Source organism: Pyrgilauda ruficollis, unplaced genomic scaffold, assembly GCF_017590135.1.
Source record: "Pyrgilauda ruficollis isolate IOZ18807 unplaced genomic scaffold, ASM1759013v1 scaffold6, whole genome shotgun sequence".
Classification (NCBI taxonomy): domain Eukaryota; kingdom Metazoa; phylum Chordata; class Aves; order Passeriformes; family Passeridae; genus Pyrgilauda; species Pyrgilauda ruficollis.
Genome location: NW_024527710.1, coordinates 1,574,614 through 1,595,337, shown reverse-complemented (window position 1 = coordinate 1,595,337; position 20,724 = coordinate 1,574,614). Strand labels below are relative to the sequence as shown.

General features: G+C 36.7%; 1 protein-coding gene across 3 annotated transcripts in view; it reads right to left on the bottom strand.

Moving 5' to 3' along the window:
• DPYD (dihydropyrimidine dehydrogenase) overlaps positions 1-20,724 on the bottom strand; it is a 335,322-nt gene that overhangs the window by 195,857 nt on the left and 118,741 nt on the right. The window lies entirely within an intron of this gene.

The window sequence follows — 20,724 nt, the reverse complement described above, 5'->3', positions numbered from 1 at the left end:
GGGCAAGAAGTGACACAGTTTCTAAATGTAGTCCTTGCAAGAAAAACAGATAGTATTACTGAGGCACCATACGGGAGGACACTTCACTATTTACTTATTCATTCATTCCATCATTTACACAGATCATTTAGAACAGTGGCTGAAACCAAAATTCCTAATTGCATAAATTTTACAGAATGGGGGAACATTTATTAATAAAGGGTAAATCTTACATCCAACTAAACACCTGGGAAGAAATTAACAGAACTACACATTCAGCAAATGAAGCCACGAGAAAGATGCCATAAATGGAATGCTGTTGTGACATTGAAGAAAAAAGGAAGAAAACATAATATTTACAATTTCTGAAGCCTTGTAATTAAATGTATAGCTGACGTAATGCAGAATTTCTGACCAGACAGAAGAGCCATAAAATTTATAAAAATGCAGGTATTGATATTATAGCAACACCTTCCTATTTTCACTGCATGTAGGAATGCAGACAGCAAGCCATACTCCACGCTTGGCTGCATGAGTTATTTTGATACCATGAGTAACAAATAGCATTTACTGTTTGTAGCACTTTCTATTGGCAAGGTGCTACACAAACAGTCAATCCTTGAAATATCCAGGACCCAGATAAGAGATCAACATTTATCCCTACATTTTACAGATGTGCAAAGAAATTTAAGTGATTTGCTGAGGACCATACAATAGAAGCAAGGTTGTGATGGCTCCTGGGCAATTCACACAACAGGATTTCAAAAGGCTTGAAGAGTGCATCTTCAAGCTAGAACTTTTATGGTGTGGGAAGCTTGCAGAATACTTCCTGCCTCCAACCATGCTAGTGCAAGCATCGTCTGAACACTTATCCTGCTTGCAACTGCAGCGCTGGAGGAACCAGACCACCGGTGCCCCACACAGGAATCATCCACGGGGCTGAGAGATGGGAGCAGTGTCCTTGAAAGGCCACTCTCTGTGCTATTAGAAAGGCCTGCTGGACTGGAAGAGCTCCTCAATTACTAGAGACAGGAATTAAGCCCCCAACACCTATTAATTATTGTAAAATGCTTATTTTTGCAATTATTTTCCCTTCCTTGCTTTAAGGACATGGATTACCTCTACAGACTGTGTCACATCTTACCTATTTTGCCAGCATCCTGTACAGGTTTGACACAGGTAGAAAGACTCACTCATATCAGTGGGCAGCTACTACCTTTGTCTTCAGGAAAAACATGTGATTGCTAATATTAAAAACCAAGGAATAACATACTGTCAAAGGGATATTCAGAGAGCAAATCAAAATTCACACTTAATTAAAAGTCTCCCTGTTTCCACCGACTCCACACAGAGTAGTAAGACCTCAGCTGCAGAAGCCAAGCAGGAGGTGACTCTTTAATGAAGTGCACATTTGAATGAGATGGTCATTTGGTGCCAGCACAGACAATGGCAACATTTTTTTAGGATTACTACTTTCCACTATTTGACTTTTTTTGGACATGTCTAATTATATAGCTCCTCTTACTTGTCACCTAGCAACCTCAGCTCTGATTTAATTGTGGTTGTTTTTTTTTTTAATCCCATAATATATCCACTGATATAACAATATGCTTATTCTTTGAGATGAATAAGAAACATAATCAAAACTGTTGTAAAAATCCTCAGAATATACACATTTCCCCATTTTTTAACTTATTACAGCTGACGAGTCAGGAGAGGTTTTCATGTAAATACTTTTTTTTTTAACTTTTAGATCTAATTTACTTGGTATACATGACAATTAATATTTTATGAAGGACAGAAAGGATCAAAACTCAGTAAAACACTTATTCTACTCAGCTGCTCTTTCTCTTTAAATAGAAAACTGACATTTAGGTTATCAAAGGAAGAAAACTATTGAAAATGTGGCCAGAACAACTATATGAGCTTCTGTTTTATTTTAATCCTTCCCATTTTTTATCATCTTTATGGATAATCTAATGTCTTTCTGCTTTTATTTCCCTTATTTGCCTTTTCCCCCCAGTTTATGTATTCTATCTACTTTTTCTTTCTTTTTATTTCCTTAACTTTTTTCAGTTCTATTCCATTATAGAAATTCTTGTCTCCCATTCCTCTACTATTGTCTTCTCTCCTATTTATCTACTTTTTCTTTTTTTTTTAACTGCCCCTCATTTTGTTCAGGGCTTTCCCCTTCAGCCTTTCCTTCCTAGACACACACCACATGTTGTCTCTGGAGCAGCTGAAAGCAACAAGACTCAAACACAGCTTGCCTAAGGGCCCAGGGATTTGTCAGATACAAGATGCTTTGGAGAAAATGTTTTAGCTATTGCCTCAAAAATGCCAGGAGAACTTAAAGCATGTTTTGTTGGTTCTTTAAAATACAGCCAAAGCGTATTTAAGAAAAAAAATCAACAAAAGCCCCCAAACACTAACAAACAGCACAAAAAAAATCCAATTACATACAACCCTCCCCATTTTTTAGCCAAGTAGTAAGTACAGTGGAGAAGCAATACTTTGCATTTAATCATTTCAAACTGTTCCAATCTGTAAATTACTGCAAGGCATCAGTGGGGCTGTGGGACTGCCTCACTGAAGGTGTTATGATGTTGTAACAGCTTCATACGGCACTACCTGTCCTTCACTGCAATAGTGAATACAGTGTGGAGAGTATTCTCCACCATATCAGGTAGGAATACTCCTGATACTAGTGGAAAATACCATATATGGTAGATATCCTTTGGATTAAATTCTATATTAAAAAGATACACAGCAAATTTTGTAAGTTTTTTCCTACATCAAGTGCTTTAAGCAGTTTTTTCTCCAATATTACAGGTTGTCGTACTGCAAGCATTTACTCTCATACTGAAATCTATGCCTGGTAAAGTGGTGACTCTTTCTGTTGGGGTAAATCCCCCACTTGTTCCCTATACAGAAGGCAAGCTTGCCTTCAAGGAAGCCTTGCTCATACTCCAGTCATTCAGACATGACAGAGCAGGGCATGCGTAGTCACTCCAGACACTGCATCAGAGCTGTGGAGACATACCATAAATGCCAATGGAATTAATTACATTCTGTTAAGTGAAGTTTGTGCATAAGCTTTTGTGAGAACAAGGCTTAATGTTGTTTTTAACATAAAAACACTTTACAGAACTCCTCCCACACTTCTTAAAACTGCATCCCTAATTATGGAGTGTGGAGCTCTACTATAAGTGATTGATGTTGTTTTGTGTGTTGTTATGGAAACAAACCAAGTAGGAGTTTCTGATTTGCGTATAGAATTTTGAGTCAGATTTTACAGTAAATAACTAAGCTTTCCAGTGTATAAGCAACAACACCATATGGCCATTAATCTCCACTGAAAGACTATGTCCTCACTTGCCACTACATGTTAAAACTAAGGTCTTTCGAGGAAGAGGGTAAAAATCAATGGACCTGCTCCATCTTGTCACTGGTCAGTGAACAACAAAATGTGGTTGTCTCAATTAAGGACAGTTTATAGGTGTGAGCATTTGCTAAACTCATTCAAAACATTCAAAAGAAAGCAGTTTTTCAACTCAAATTGACAAATTCTGCAGTTTACAGGATGCCTGCCTGGGGATGTCACAGCTATACACAGGAATTTATGGAAGTGCCAAATGAATGGAAGGTTTAAATGAATATCTAAGTTAAAAGGTATTAATTTCTGGTACTGAACATGTGGGATGTGGGTACCTTCTAAACAGAAAAAGAAGACCAGTGCTCCTCAAAGAGCTTATCACGCAATAAACAGAAGTTTGCAAAAAAGATTGAAAGTACATGTAAAAGCAAAAGCCACATGAAGAATGAAAACATCAGAGGGGTATGGTTTAGGAAGAAAAACAATGTTAATTTGGTGGAAGTTAAATGACCTAGATAGACCGGATGATGATTCCTGTCATAATAATTTTCCATTTGTGCATATAGAGATGAACTTCTGCTCTGCATATCTGAATCCAGCCCAGCGCTGTGGCTGTCCTTTCTCCTTTATCCCTTTCCTTTACATGCGTAGACTACTGCAATTCCACAAGAACCCTCTCTTTCACCAAGAGGCATTACTGATTACTTTAGCTCTTTGCATGCTCCTGGACTCACTCCTTCATTTGGGTCCAATGCATGTTTACCTCACAAATCTGTCATTCTAATATTGCATTCATTCCAAATTGAAAAGTCAGTCACTTTGTCTCCAGAGGGCAGGAAAACTTCCCTTACATCTCTGGAAGCAGCATGGAATGCAGCAGAAGAATGGAAACTGCCCCAGCCCCGCCTCATGACCTTCTTATTCTGGCTTTTGATTCTATCAGTGATCCCCATTTTTGTTGCTCATATTTTTGCTCTGAGGAAGTGCAATGTCACTGGTTAGGTGACAAGCCTCCTCACCCCCTTCCTGACCAAAAGTCACTTCTGCCTGGGAAAACACTAATAATGAGTCTCTTTTGACATTAGATATTTATGCTGCCCTAGTGCCCTTTGCTGCATCCCTGGGTGATTTCTAACCAGGCCTTAATGTGATCCCATTAGTTATTCTCCAGCTTTGGGGACATCTAATATGCACTCTGTCTGACTGGGTACAGCCATGGATATAACCCCTACAGGCCTCTGCTGCCTCCTCCTAACCCTTACTGCTAATCCAGACATCAGGCTGGAATCTGGCTAAAATAACCTTCTTAGTGCATAGAACCACAGTTTGCCCCCCATCTAAAAAAGGAGTGCAGTGTCTTTACACAGAAGCATTCAAAAGGACTAGGCAAAATAATCAGCAGTCTTTTGTTTAGGCTTGTTTGCCTGACCCCTGTGTTACAACATTTGGGCCAAGCTTCTCTTTTTATTTCAGAAGGGAAAGCAATGCCATTTAGATGGCACAGAAAGTGAATCATAAAGACTTGTAAAATTACAGAGGCAGGCAATAATATTATAGGCTGCTTCATTAAGTGATATAATTGCAGTTATTTTGACAATAAAAATCCATTGAAATCAGGATTTGAAATTCATATAAATGTAGCCATCAGGCTATGCTTCTACAATCTCAGCTGAGTACTCAATTCTCATCCAAAAGTGAAACCAGGATTGAATAAGCAGCAGCCAATGCTACTCCTCCATAGTAAGAATAACTAATACAGAGGGAATGAAATAAAAAGAGCTAGCAATGCATTTCCCCCCCAGCATATCAAGCAGGTTTTCATATGGAAGCGGTGGTCATCAATCACTACCTCATTACCAACCTGTCATCTGGGTTTAGGCTAAATGTATTCTGGCTTGCTGCCATACTAAATGTTCAATGAAACATCCTTAAGGCTCTCTACAAGTTCAGCTGAAGTCACACATGCTATACATCAAAAAGGAACATTAGCGTTATCATAGCTTAATAAATAGTGCCATTCTGGCAATGTAATCCTATGTTCTAGAGCTATCTTCCATTCCCAGTATTACACTGCTTAAGTAAACAATCTTGCTGTCTTGTGTGAAGTTTATTTAGTGATAAATGCATGTAAAGATAATTAGTCATACTGTTATAGATACACTTCCATCCCAGCTGAAGAACATGAGCAAAAATAGCACAGGATTTTAAAAGCACACAGTGGCATAATGAACTTTATCTTGCAGCATTAGTTTATAATTCTTGCATATGGCAGTTTATTATTGAAGTCTCACTGTGCTGGAAAACAATGACAGCTGAAGGACCCCAAATCAGTGTCTTTTCCAAATAATAGTGGCTTCAGTAGAGGACTTATGCATACTCCTGGGATGCAATACAGCCACTAAGATGACTGCAAAATGTATTTCAACATCTGTGACTACTACTTGCTTTGTGAATAATTCCTGATTTAAGGAGGGATCCTTACATTTAGTCACTCATTTCATGCACATTTGAAGCACTAAGCCCTGAATCTGTTTTCAAATTTAAAAATGCCAGTAAAATATACATATATATTCTACAGTGGCAGAAGCTTCAAGAGCCATCAAAAAGTCCTAATAACAAATTTTTAGATACATGAACCAGTTTATGAACTTTTTTTTTAAATAGTGAAAAATAGACTCTAAATTTAAGAATACCTTTTTGTCCTTGTATAAAATTCTTCTTTTGTAGACACAGCATTTGTTTTGCAAGCAGGCCCTACTATTCTTTAACTGAAATATGAGAAATAGCTCCAATATGCTCAAGCACAGATTTTCCAAACGATTTTAAGTATGTACCAGGAAACCTGCCTTGACTAATGAGCTGGGCTTGTTCTATGCATAACACATGGAACTTAAATCATGGATTCAAACCCTTACCTACATGTGGCACTGTTCCTTCCCCTTGTGCACCGATGCAAACAAAACAGCAGCTGGACCAGCCCTTGAAAGAGTCCTTTTCCAACATGTTCACAGATGCACACATACATGAGGAAAGGTAAACCATTTTTTAAACTGAATTCTGACAAACTGAAGAGAGAGGATGTTAAATGACTCTTTGGCCTGCCAGTTATATCAAGCAAACATAAACTTGCTTAAACCAGGCTTCTCTTTTCCTATTCTGCTACTTCATCTTCTAAGTCATCTAACCAGAAGTCAGTCTTGGTACAAATTTTGCTGTCTGCAGAGTCTTAGCAACAAAGACTGAATTTCCAGACTTACAGCTGGAGAATGAACGTGACTTTTCAACTTTGAGTTGTCTTGCTTTTTGCTTGCCTATTCCACAACCATTAAAGTTATCTTGTGCCTTTAAGAAAAGGTCTCTGCCACAAAATGGGGATGATCAAATTAGTTATATTTAGTGCTTAGAAAAGGTGACATGCCAAGAAGTAGTAATAGCAGCACAGTTCTGGCACTCCTGAGAGCAGTGATAGTGTATTTTGTGTGGTTCCTTCTCAGAAATGCAAGGAAAAGCCATTATAAGGTTTCCCTTTTCCATTTCTGCTTATATACAAAGGGCCAGGCATCAAACTTGCTGTAAATATTGTATAATAATACAGATCAAAAGCTTGCACAGATTTCACTGTGCATTTTTTACAACGATATTAAAGAAAAAAAGAGGAAAAAAAACCGCCAAACACGTTGCATCTAAAAATCTAACTGCATTAAACAGTTCTGTCCTTAATTGTAACCTTAATTCAGTGCCATTTTAGAGGTAATCTTCAGCAGTGAGCCAGTTTAATTCAGAAGCTGTAAGTAATTATTAAACAACACAGCAAAAAAGGACATTGAAAGATGTATTAACTATAGGCATACTGTCTCTGTTTGGGAAAAATAAGGGAATACAAAACCAAAACTATTACAAAGTATTACAAAGTATAAAAGCACACTACAACAGCGTACTATTATTTTCTTGTGAAATTGGTGGACAACAAGGAAAGGGGAAAATCTCATGCTTGGCTTTCTGCACGCTTTTTACAAAAGAAGCCTGCAAATAGGCCTGCAGCAGATCTGACTTCTTCCATGCTTCACTGCTTATAGACTTAACTGCCTGACCAAAGAATCTGGATCCAGATTTTTCAGTGAAGAAATTATCACATTAACAATGTTTTTGACAGTTTTCGCTTCTGAAGTTTCAATCTGGCCTCTAGACTAAATTGTTACAGTGTCCATGTAGCATCACTATAATTTCTAGTTATCTGCTTCTTTAGGTTTCGTTGGTTTGGATTTGGGGGTTTTTTTCCCTCTCTCTCTGTAAATACAAATGGGCCAGGATCCTGAGAGTGCTCAGAGGACTTAGTATCCAGCTGTTGATCCATATGTTCTCTAGGCTAGCACCTGCTGCAGAGATGCTACCAAAACCTCATAGTTGGCAAGCTGCACTAACTCCACTCAGTTTGTAGGTTGAAAGGTCACTCCTTTAATGTAGTCAATTTGTGGCTTCCACATTAAAGAGAGGGAGCTGTCACTGCTGGAGCTCTGTTTTATGAAATTCAGTGACAGTAAAACCTGATGCCCTCCAATTTCATAACAGCTTTAACTGTCTAGGACATCTTAGAAAAGTAACTTCTCGGGTCTGATGAGAGGATGAGCCAACCTCTCCATGAACAAGAGAAACTTCTAACTCAAAGCTAGGACATTACTTAGGGACGCTAAAGAACTGGCTGGAGGCACAATCTGAGGACAAGATTAATTTCCTTTTCTTTCTATTTCAGATATAATATGAAAAAGAATTGAAGATAAAGTTTATTTTTTTCTAGTCTTTAACTCCCACTATATTGGACCCTGTAAGATAAAACACGATGAAGAACAGATCAAATGCTATGAATAGAATCTACCAAAAAAGATCTTAAAACTTCTGATAAACAATTTTGACCCTAAGCAACTAAATATGTTTTTTGCTAGTCAGTACTAAATTACATACACAAATCAGTGTGAATTTATGTTCAAGGGACACTGCAGTGTATCATCCAATTGTCCAAAAATTGGCACACCTTTTTTAAGACCTTCATCAGGTTATACTTTTTTTGCACAACATAAAAGCATGTATTTTTTGACTAGCATTTATACACATATAAAAAAATCAGTGATGAATCCCAAGAAGAAAAATATTTTAGCTGTCTACTGAATTAGAACAGAAAAGTAAGAAAGTGCATAAGGTATATACACATAATAGGTGTACATTTACAGAACAGCATATATCAGAATTTCCAAACATTACCCACTATAGAGAAGTGTTCCACAGTCACTGACCCAGCAAAAGAGAAGAAATTCAGAGAGCAGATTACATTTACACTGTCCCACCTTTCCTATTTCCAAAACTAGAGAAAAGGCAGTTTTCTCTAATCCTGGAGTCAGGGCACTCCAGCCTGTCTGAACACACAGTGCAGTTTGATGGAGGTGAGTGTGCACCATCATTAGCACTCTGTGCTCCCAGCTCCATGGCAGCTCTGAACAGAACCAAGGGACGTGACAGCGGATTGACAGCCACTGACACATAGCACAGGATAAGGACACTTTATAAACCAAAGGCAGTTTTATAAACTAAAAGACTACCCAGCAACTACAAGACTAAATTGCAAGTACACAAAATTAAAATTTCCATCTACAAGTCATTGTTCATTTTCAAACACAGCCTGAGTAGAGAGAAGAGAATCAGACATTGGCTCATAGGCATATTTACAGGAAACTTTACCAACTTTAATGACACTACCTTCTAATGACTCTACAAATGAATTAATTTTCCTAATTTCAATGTTAAATTGCATCGTTACATTTTTTCACTCCTACAACATTGCTAGGAGAATTCTTTCTTCACATGTACAGTTGGAAGAGCTGCGTATGATGCCAAATGCAAAAATTTAAGGGATGTTCCAGCATATTAAGTTTAACCCTCATTTCTGTCTCAATGATAGATGCAAGAATTCCAACTAGGTTGATTTTATGAGCCAGTTAAATGATTTGTATTCAGACCAACATTAAAAATCCCCAAAGTGACAAAGTGTACTTGAATAAAAATACCCTGCTTGTGACATATCCTTTACAAGTAATGTGTTTTCATTTTTCACATGTTGCATCTCATTTATTTTATTCAGGCACACACAGTTGAATCTACAAGATACAGTAAGCTTCCAATACCTTTGAAATAATAAATCATTTCTTACAGATGTTTTCACCCAGTGCAAGTCTGCTGCTCATTAATCAAACATTATCAGTATCTATCACTGCCCAGTGCTAAACAGGAAAGGCACCTCATTTTGAGTTGTGACTTTTATTCACTGGTTAGTCCCTGACCCTTCTACTACTGCATGCTTATTAGAAACACCTACTGCAAGGCAGATCCTACTAGATGGAGTTTTAGAAGGGGTGTTATACAAGCAGAAGCACTTTTTCTTTAAGAACCAAAGGAAACAAAGTCAGGCAGCTCTTCAAATTGGCAACACAAATGCAATCAAATTGTCTTCAAAGCTCTTTTCCAACATCTAAGTAAAATAAAACCATGTAATCAAACTATTTCTGGTCTAGATAATTTCATATCTGAAAGGTTGAAATAAATATATATTAGGCACTATGCAAGATATATTTCATTTTTGATAAATTATTAAAATTTCATTTCAGAAAACAGTATGTAGGAAACAATACATCCCTACCAGCATAATCCTGGTGGGGAAAATCTAAAGAAAATGTTTCAATGTGAGTGAGAAGTTATCTGATAGAAAATTTCAGCTTCCTTGTGATCATTGATATTGCCTGGATTCATGCCAATAATGCCAAATAAAATCGGCTTTATTTCACCTGTTCTATTGGTTGTTACACACATTTTTCAAAATGCTGGAATAGAAATGAAATTGGGTGAGCCACACAACTGTAAGTGTTTAGGAATGAAGATTTCTGTAGCTTCAAGAAACAGCCTGAACATTTGCCAGCAAGAACACAGTATGCTTCCCCACAGCATTTTACAGTACTGAGCACTTCCACAGTCCTTTTAGGGCTACATTTCAATCTTCCAACATGATTTTAGAGAAGAATGAACTCAGTCAGGATGCCAACAGCCAGAGCCCAGAAGTCTCACCCTCAGGAGACCATCACACCACAATGCTTCCTTCCAGTGATCTATTGTGCTGTATATGATTCATATTTTTGTTATTAACCAAGTGAAAAATTAAAGGCAATGGGCATGCTTCAGGTGAAAAACTACTACCATCTCCTGCCACAGCAGCAATTCACTCAGCTCTCCTTTAACTAAACATTTTGTTTGCATCTTCTACATCTTTCTGAATGAATGCTGAATGCCACACTTATATCTAGAATTATTCACTCTCCAAGGCTGATTAAACATATTCCATTCTTGGCAGGTCTACAGAAGTGACTGAGCTATGATGTGTATTTTCTATGCCTCAATACAATAAAGGGCACATTCAGCACATGCAAAGGCCCATATTTGCATCTGAAAAATAAGAAATTAACTCATCAGTGTAGAGGTTGTATTAAGACTCTTATGTCTCTACAATTTCAAGAGTGCTAACATTTCAGAACTTTCTTTACTTAGTTTTGTTGGGATTTCCAGAAAAAGTTGTGCACAAAGAAGGCATAGGTTGTAACAATTAGGAGTGATTTCTTCAGATTCTGTCTCCTGCAGGAAAAAAAAAATTTGCATTTTTTTAAATGCAAATTTCCACCATGCTTTCTTATCAAGCAGCTACTACAGAAAGCAAACGGGCAGGAACTTCACCCCAGAGATTAGTACAGAGACCACAACCAAGTACCTTATGCTTCATGCACAGAATGGTCACTGTCTCCTCTAACTGCAAATTTCCTTCTGCAACAGACTTCATTCAGTCAAGAACTCAAACTTTGAGTGTAAGGAGACAAGCAATAAAAAACTGTAAACAGAGGCTATGTGGTCACCTAAGTATGTAAAGTCTTTTTGAGAACATTTTTTTGTTTTGGAGAGACTCTTACATAACTTGATAAAGTTTAACAAAACATAAATATTTCCAGATCACAGAATATGCTGAGGTGGAAGGAACCCACAAGAATCATCAACTCCAGCTCTTAAGTGAATGACCCATGACAGGCTTGAAGCCACAAACCTGGTGTCATTACCACCATGCTCCGACCAACAGAGCTAATCTCAGAGTCATACATTTCTCACTGATAAAAATTTGGCCATCATTTTTCACCTAGAAAAGATTTGTGCTGGGCCATAATAGAAGCATCAAACCTGTGTTCACCAACAAACAGAAATGCAAAGATGTCTAAGTCACTTAGGGATTGAAATATTTCCAATGAATTGTGATATTTCCAATGTCTGACTACTAAGCAATAGGTTATCTATAAAACTAGAATAACTGTTTCCTTTGGAAGATAGTTCTGTTCTCATTAAAAAATCCAAGGTATTAGAGAAAAAGCTATAAATATTGTATTAGTTAGAAATTATCTTTAACACTTAATAATTGAATTTCAATTTAAATAACAATCAGGTACTGACATTTGACTATCTATGAAGTATTAGAATACATGTAAACATATGTATCACACCCAAATACAGATTTATTGTCAATGCCTACAAATAAACAAAGAATCATTTCTAACAAAAATAATCCTATGAAATCTGAAGTGAGTTACACGATCTCCTATTACATCAATGGAACAGTAACAAATAAAGCCTTAACAACTCTTAGAAATGCAGTAATACACTGCAAGTTTCTACTTGGTGACTACCATTTCAATACAGTGACAATATTAGCAGTAAAGATTAATTGGCTGAAATCTGCTGATCTTGAAAATCGTATTATTCTTCCTTTTTCTTTCTATGAAACTGATCACCAAAGATCATTTGAGGGAATATTGAGTTATCACACTAGCTATTGAATGCATTTTCACTTTCTCTAATGGTTCATATTCAGCTCAGGACATTTTTAGCACAAATTAATGAACAATAGCCCAAGGATTTCCAAAAAAACAGCATCAAAGACAACATTTGGAAAATAATTTTCTCTGTTAGATAAACAGGTAATTTGTATTAGCATTACCCAAACATTCTAAGTACTTAGTGTACTTATTTCTGTGTTTTAGTCTTATAAACAATTTTTATTAAAAAATTTACAGTAAATTTAGCATTAACACACTGCAAACTCTAACAGTACAAAAAGTCAATCTTAATTACCATATGTACCCCACACCTTATGACATCACCAAGTGTCAAATTTTGAATATGGTTTCATGCTATAAAATGTACACAGAAGACTATCCATGTGTCTTTATGCACAAGGAATGACAAAGTTGATCTCAAATCTATAGAACACACCATATCATATAAACCCAAAGAAATACTTGTATGCCTCTTACCCTTTCATTTTGTATTAATAAATGTATGCATTTGCATAGTTATTTTAAATTTCATACTAAAAGCAATTATATGAGCGGCCTATCTGAAAATTGTAGGACTATCTGAATAGTAGGAAAACAACTTTCAAGTATCATGACCATAGCAAGTGGTTCAAAAGCCTGGACAAAAAGCAGAGACACAGCAGCACAAACATTTGTACAGCTTAGTTAAAGATTACTTGTTATAGTGCGCATGTACAATTTTCTTCTCAGATATTTGCTCCCTTTAAAAATGTCCATGGCATTAAAATAAAGAAGGGCAGAGGATGTGCCCTCCCATGACGATGGAGGCTACTGCATTGGACAATACACTTACAAATGCTTCTGGAAGAGGAAAACTTTCCAATTAACGTGTTGACTTTGTAGGGGGGAGTGAGGGATTGCCTTGGGCACAAACTGCAGGCCATTTCAGGACTCAGAAGGCCCTCAGACTGTGAATCCCATCCAGAAACAGTCACTAGAGTGTGTGCTCCAAGATAAATGAGGAACCAGAACTGGTTTCAAGCACAGGGTGTTCCCCCAGAATGAGGTAACTGCCTTTGACTGTATCGAACTGCTCCTAAACCAACAAAGGCCTGACTCCTGAGCAATGATGGAAAGGGAAGCAGAGGATTGAGAAGCACAAAACAACCACTGGGTCAGATGGAAGCCCTGAGCCCTGCCCATGCTCAGCAGTGGCTTCCAAGGCACCACTCTCATGAACTAGAGAAGTGGCAGAGCAAGAAGATCTCCTAAAGCAATACCTAAAATTCTTTCAACATGTACTAGAAATCCACAGCACAAATCCAGTTTTGTCTTAACTTTCACAATTGAATTCAACAAGGGGACACACCCCTTGCTGAGTGGGCAGTGAAAAGAATATGAATTCAGGAACACTACATTTATGAGACATAAATATGACAGGAAGACTGCTTAAAACTTTACTCATTAACACAAAAAATTGCATGTCATCGTCTCACCAATAATTGGCACTAAGTAAGTGAGATTGAGATACTCTATTTGTGTATAGTCTTTAAAAACAAAATTAAATGCAACACACCTAGGTTTTTAACCAGTGTTTTACCTTTTGCAAACAAGATGAAGGAAAGTAAGGAATTTCTAAAGCTCTTATTTAGATTTTGTATTACGGCAGCCCTCCTATAGTATTAGGTAGAACAATGTTTCAACAAGTGTCTGATTGCATTAAACCCATATGGGACCACACTTTTCTTACGGAAAAAAAAAGAGAGCTCAGCTCAAGTAAAGGATATGGATCAACTCACAAACTGCACTTTAGGAGGTTGTTCATTCTGTCTGAATGTTAATGTGAAAGTAAAAAGATGGCAGCACAATTAATATCTGTACATCTAAAAGATAAAAGTAATTGAGTCATGGAGTGAACTTTTGGAAACAACCGGCAAGCGAGCACAGCTCTTTCCTTTAGGTGTAAAGCATTCAAGTGTGTAACATCAAAATAGAAAATATAACTTCACCATTTTTTCTTTTTTTAAACACCTCAAACATAAAAATGCTTAAAAATATATGCTTGAATTTAAAAAAAAAAGTGCTAAATAATATTAGATTACATAATCTGCTAAAATATGAAAAAATTAACTACTCTTAAAACAATAAGAATCAAATTAATTTTGTTATTATATTTAGATGATCAGTTCTTCAGGCAGACTGTCCAGCATCATGGAAAATGACAGGAGAGTGTTTTGTAAAACATATGCAGGCAAGATTGTTATGCTAAGTAGTGTTTGGGTAGGAAAGATAAGTAGGAGAAGAAAAATCTGTGTAATTTACAGGTGCATATCATAAGGATGCCCAAGGGCAGATCATTAGTATTTTTTGAAAGTGTCCTAAGACTATTAATAATAAATAAGCTGTTTTGTGAATCTTAGCCCTAAAAGCTCTCAACTGCCTAGTGCTTTCGATGTATATAGAGGAATATTCCACCAATATCCAGAGCAGTACCAAAGACTAAAGAGCTGAAATAACAGCTTACTACAAATGCCAATAGTAGAAAAAATGCCCCGAACATAAAAATTCTTGGATTGATGTACATGGTTGGTCTCCAGAAAAGACACTGCATTGGGAATAATAGCAAGTTCAAATTCTTCCATGCTACAGCATGCAAGAACAGGTTCTTTCACAGAGCTCCTTTTTTAATGTAAGTATTTGGTTTTTAATAACAAGCTTTTTAGATTAAAGAGCAGCAGACGATAATGAAAAGGAACAAGTTTTGTATTAGAACCAACTGATTGTATAATTCATTTAGAATATTATTCACATGGGACATGAAACAAGAAATATGGTGTTAAAGAAGGAGGCATTTATTCTCCAAGCTGTGAGCCATGAGCTAAGGCTCTCCAGGAGGCAGATTATAAAGAACTCCTATACTTGGCTGCACAGACTTGTGCAGACCTTCTTCCCTGGAACTTCACTTCAGGCAGTTGCAGCTCAGTGTGAAGTTTTGATCCTGTTTTGTACAAAGTGCAAACACATCTATCACTGGCCTTCTCATGGAATCTTTATTTAAAAAAAAATGTTTTTATAATTTAATTTTAATATTAGTCTAGGGGCTGTAAGGCAATTATTAGCTATTTTAAATTAGCTTTGCCCAGATCCTGCCACTGCTCTTCACCATTGCTGTTCTTCAAACTCCTCAAAGTACTCTGACTTCATGACTCATCTCGATTATTTCATTCTCATTATTTCTAATACCAAAGGCTCACAGCTTTTTGCAGATACATGAATTTGAATATGTCAGCTTGCAACAATAAAATACAATTTCAAGTGTTTTCCCTGGTTCTGTAGCCTTTAATATCTTTGACTGTATACGGATACCAATGCTTAAAAGGCCATTGTCACCATTTAAATACTTGGTGAAAAGCACTTAGTTTGCAAGATTCTGAAACAGTCATCTCCCTTGTCTACAAGGGGCAATAAAATAAACCCAGAAACTATGCCAGGCACACGTTTCTTTTGAGTATCTAGCTGATCATCCAACAACATCATTCTTTCTTGCGAAAGACCTTCCAAGGAATTATTTTTCTTCCTTTGTTGTTGTCTTTCATCCGCCTGCCTTTAGGCTTTGGCTTCCTTGCAGCAAAACCTATACAATCTATAAAGTGTCAAAATATTTATGAAATTATAAAATAATACAAAACAATAGAAAAAACCTCCAACAACAGAGCTGGTGATATTAAGAGCCTAAGGCTGCACAAAGCCTGTTCTCAAGCTCTGTCTTTCACCAAGGTGCACTGCCATTTACATGACTTGTTACATTACCACTGAGACAAACAGCTCTTCACCAAGGGACCTAACAGCCTCACACAACATCCCAAAGACCAAGAAACACAAATCGACTGTAAAAAGCAACCAATTAACAGATAAATCCAGGATATGTTTTCAAATAACTTGCCTTTAAACTCCTCCTTTGGAGAAAATTGCAGATGAAAAGAAAAAGAAAACTCAGAAATACAAGGTAAACCAAAACCAGAGAAGCAAGCAAATAAAACTCTGTTCACAACCTGAAATGAGAAGTATTTTCAACATGACATATTTCCTCCATAAATGTCTGTGCTGGCCATGGGCCTATGGGCCCCATATGCAGATTTCATGTCCTCCAAATTTAGTTTATGAATCAGGAGTACGATGCACAATTTTTTTTCCTATAGCACAAGCAAAATGAACATCTGTTCACTTTTTGCCATGTAGGTTTATATCTGTGTGGGTGGGTGTGAACAGAGCTCTTGATGTGTAATAGTCCTCCCATCTGCACACCAGGTGGCACTGCATAGTTAATCAGAAGATAATAACAGGCATGAGGAGATTACTTACTTTTTGGGGAAGAGAGAGTAAATCAATCTCAGAGAGTTTTTTTTAAAACAAGGTACATTAATGCTTGCACTTTAAAATTCTTTTCTGTGGTGTGTAATTTCACTCCAATCAATGACATGATCTTATTATATCATTGTTTGAATGCGATGTTAATTAACTATGAATGACTGCAATTACGACAAAGGTTCATTCCATGAGGAATTTAATTTATTTTCTTCTTTTTTTTAACGTACAGTTTTAACCCTTGTAAGCAGGATATACTATTTAGAATACAGTCAAACAACAATCTGCTTAGATTTGCTTGGTACACTCACCTAACCCATCGTTTGACAGTGCTTAATAGAGGTCTGAATACCCACATACAGTAACATTAACTTCACAGCAATTCAGCAGCAGAAGATGGAGGAATAAACAAGCAATCTTCATTACTCAATAAGAAGTTAAGTAGAAAGTTAGTGCTGTAATTTTAAATCTACAAACACTGAAGTTCAAGTGTGCAAGCAATTTCTGGGAATGGGGGCGTTAGATTTTTCTTAAAAGTTTACCAAATAAAACAATACTTCAGACTATATTTTTATCTGATATTCTCAAAGGAGAATGTAAACGTTATGATAAAATATTACAGAATAAGACTAGAGGTTTGTGTAAAAGGTTGCAGAAAATATGTTCATGGTGATAGCATTTCCATGTAGTCGTTTGAATGTCACATGAAGAATGTCCTTCAAATATTTTGTTCATACATTTTTATTCAATTAAGTAGTTCTATAAAGAAACTGTATTTTATATGTTATGTATTTTCTCTTTCAAAAAGGATTTTAAATGCTTTGTGGAGTCTTAAAAGACCAAATAACAGAATCCTGTTTTCCTTCCAAAGAAGGTAGCTGAACTTCTAGAAGGATGAGTAATAAAAGCCTGGTATTTCTGCATTTGCTCTGATAGCCATGACAGACACATACACGTGTTTTGGTTTGGGTTTTTTTATTGGTAAAAATCATATTCCACTCTGAAAATCCATGAAGAAACAGTAACACAAAGCGTTCAGACTGCTCTGTTCCCTGCAGGATACCCTTGGCTGCCTTCCTCTGCAGTCTCTGAGGACCATGTGCTCTCTCCTCTAGCCCCTCACCCCTCCATTGATTTCTCCTTTTGCTCTCAGCATGTTTATTCTCTGTTGCCCTGAGTCTCTATGGTGTTTACAGAAGGCAGCAACTGATGCAAGACTTTTTTTTTTTAAAAGCAAAATTTTCAAACTGATTTGTCAGCTCAGTCAAAAATTCTTCACAAACCCTTCTTATCAAAAAGCAGAGTTGATTCAAGGCAGAATACATTGAGTAATCTTCCAAATCAGGACAGGATTGGATTTCTTTTTCTATGCTTACTTTTAGAGGTTGGTTTTAAAACTTTGACAGTTTAATTAGGAGACTTAATTCCTATTAATTAATGTTTGTGAGTAACAAAATAAAGCCAAAAGTTTTGTAGCTGGAAGAGAATTGAAATTCTAAGATGAAAACTTTAAGGCCTAATTCTTCATCTCTAATTCTTAATTAGCATTTTAATTGCCCAATGAAATAAGACTAAGTTTAGAAATTGTACCTACCTATATGACAATGAAAAAACCCTAAAAAAATACAGTAGAGACTCCAAGAATATTGTTCCTCCCATTGTTTAGCTGCTGCCTTTTGTTCCTTTAAAAATTATCACACATGCCATTATCAATTTTGATGTAAGAAACTGAGATTCATGGACTATCCCCTAACACTTACGTTAGCTGCAAACTGAAGTTGTGACTGCTGGAGAAAACCAGAAGCATGGTGTATCTCTTACATTGCCATTACCCAGCTGGATCCTAACTGCTTAGCTAGGTAACTGTGAAAGCTTTTCCTAGGATTTAGTCTTTCCTAGTTCAACATAGGCCTTCATAACCCCAAATTTCACATCAGTCTTCACAGCCTAATTGGGAAAGGTAAGACGGAGGTAAGGTGTGACTCACACTAAAACCCAAGAGGTTGTCAAATGTTGGTGACACATACTGGCCACCTGCTTGTTTTCAAGTCTAGTACAAGGTATTTTCTCAACTTTGAGCCAGTGACTACATATACCAGACCTACTGGCTAGAGAGCATCTTTCCCCTTAACATGAACCATCATAGCCTCAATGCTTCAGTAAGAAAAGAGTTGAAGCAAAGCACACTCTTTTGTTATTATTCATTTCAAATAAGTCTGTTAACCTGTAGCCTTTTTTGAACTCAGGAATTCTTTACCTCTCACATCAGAAACACAGCAAACAGCTGATTAGAGCACACTTTTAACCCCTGTCCAAACAGCTTTCACCAAAAGCCTGTGCTGTTCATTTTTCTTTAATATGGTCACTTGCTAGAATGCTCAAACCTCAGTCACTATGTTTTACCATCGACAGAACCTGCAGTGGAGGGCACTTTCCCTACCACACACAATATTCCCACAGGCAACAGATTTTCCCTGATGCAGAGCTGTGTGAAAAATAGTTTTCAAAGTTCTCTTTGCAACTCTACCTGCCCTCAGGTAGCTGGTTATTTACAAGTCATCTTCTGTTTCATGAATCACACATGGACTTTTGTACAATCCCAACTAAGCATATCTTGAATTTCGTCTCATTTGCAAGACTAAAAGTGTGCTCCTCAAAAATCATATTGCTGCAAAAACATCCTCTCACACTGTACTCTCATCCTATCAGAGATTTCATTTTCTTTTACACACTCATTCACTTCTTTTTTCCACTAACAGGGAAAATTTTAAACTACCATATTTCTTTTCCATCAAGGTACAAATTCATTTGGAAGCAAATTACAACAAAAAATAAACCCTCCATTTTATGTAAGTAGTTCCATAATTATTTTACCCCTATGATTCAGGGCAATGTTCAAATGTGGTATTTCATTGAGTATGTTTGTTCAGTGGGCAAAGAACACAAAAAGAAATGCAGTTCAGACTCATTATGGAGAAATGGCTGTTGCTGAGAGCTTATAAATGCTCTATTGCTTTAATATCGTTAACTTCACAAATATACAACCCCCCAGCATGTCCTCCCCCTCACTACCAGTATGCACTTTACTGTCCGGTGGCTTACACAGTACTGAAAAAGTGAGATGACAAGCAGACAGAAAGGGGTACAGAAAGGGCATCATAAATGCAAGGTAGTGTCCAATAATAAAACTTTGTAGGTACACATAATCCTTCATTAGCATTTATACCCTCTGTTTTCTAGTACAATCAATGAACACATGCATTACAGGAGAATTATGCTTCAGATACCTTCTCCTGTTTATTAAAATTCTGGCTGCGTCCCTTTACCTAGTAACTGTATGGCAAAATGTTGTCTGTAGGCATATATATATATAAATATATTTCTAACAAAAAATATTTTATACTAGCATAGCTTTATAAAGACCAGAAAATAAACCCAGATACATAAACTGAACACTCCAGTTCTATGTGAAGTGCTCAGTGGTCATTCTTGCTGACATTAAACTGAACTGTGATTCTAAGCTTCTGAGTCAGAAATGCAGAGGAACGATGCTGATGTTAAAAAAATAAAAAAATTACTGAGAATTTTTTCCTAAGTGCTAGACTTACAGAAAACAAATGCTTATGAATTAATTCCTCACTGGTGAGATTTCACAATGTGGTTTGAAAGACACAGATGAAAGCAATAAAATATATAAGTCGCACCATTTGCCTCGTATACAATTACGTCAAAATATGATACACCAGAATTCCTATACATGGAAGTTGTCTAACAATGTGAGGATTTAGGATTACATAAATCACAACACTCTGTGCTATCATTACACGACAGAATAGACCTGCAAAGCTTATTATACTGCATAACCAGATGGTAAACAACAGTTGTCGTTGCACTAAGAATTACATCTCTGTAATCAATAATAGGAAGGAGGAACAGTTGGACAACTTGTTTCCTATTATGTTCACTTAGGCAACGTCTAGATCAATAAAGAGCATTAAGCCTCATACCAACTGTAGACAATGCCTGCTCAACATGCCTATCATACGGCAGCAATGGGTCCAGCTGTACTTCAAAATAATTGTAAATGGATAATAATTCTAATCTAACATTAAAAAG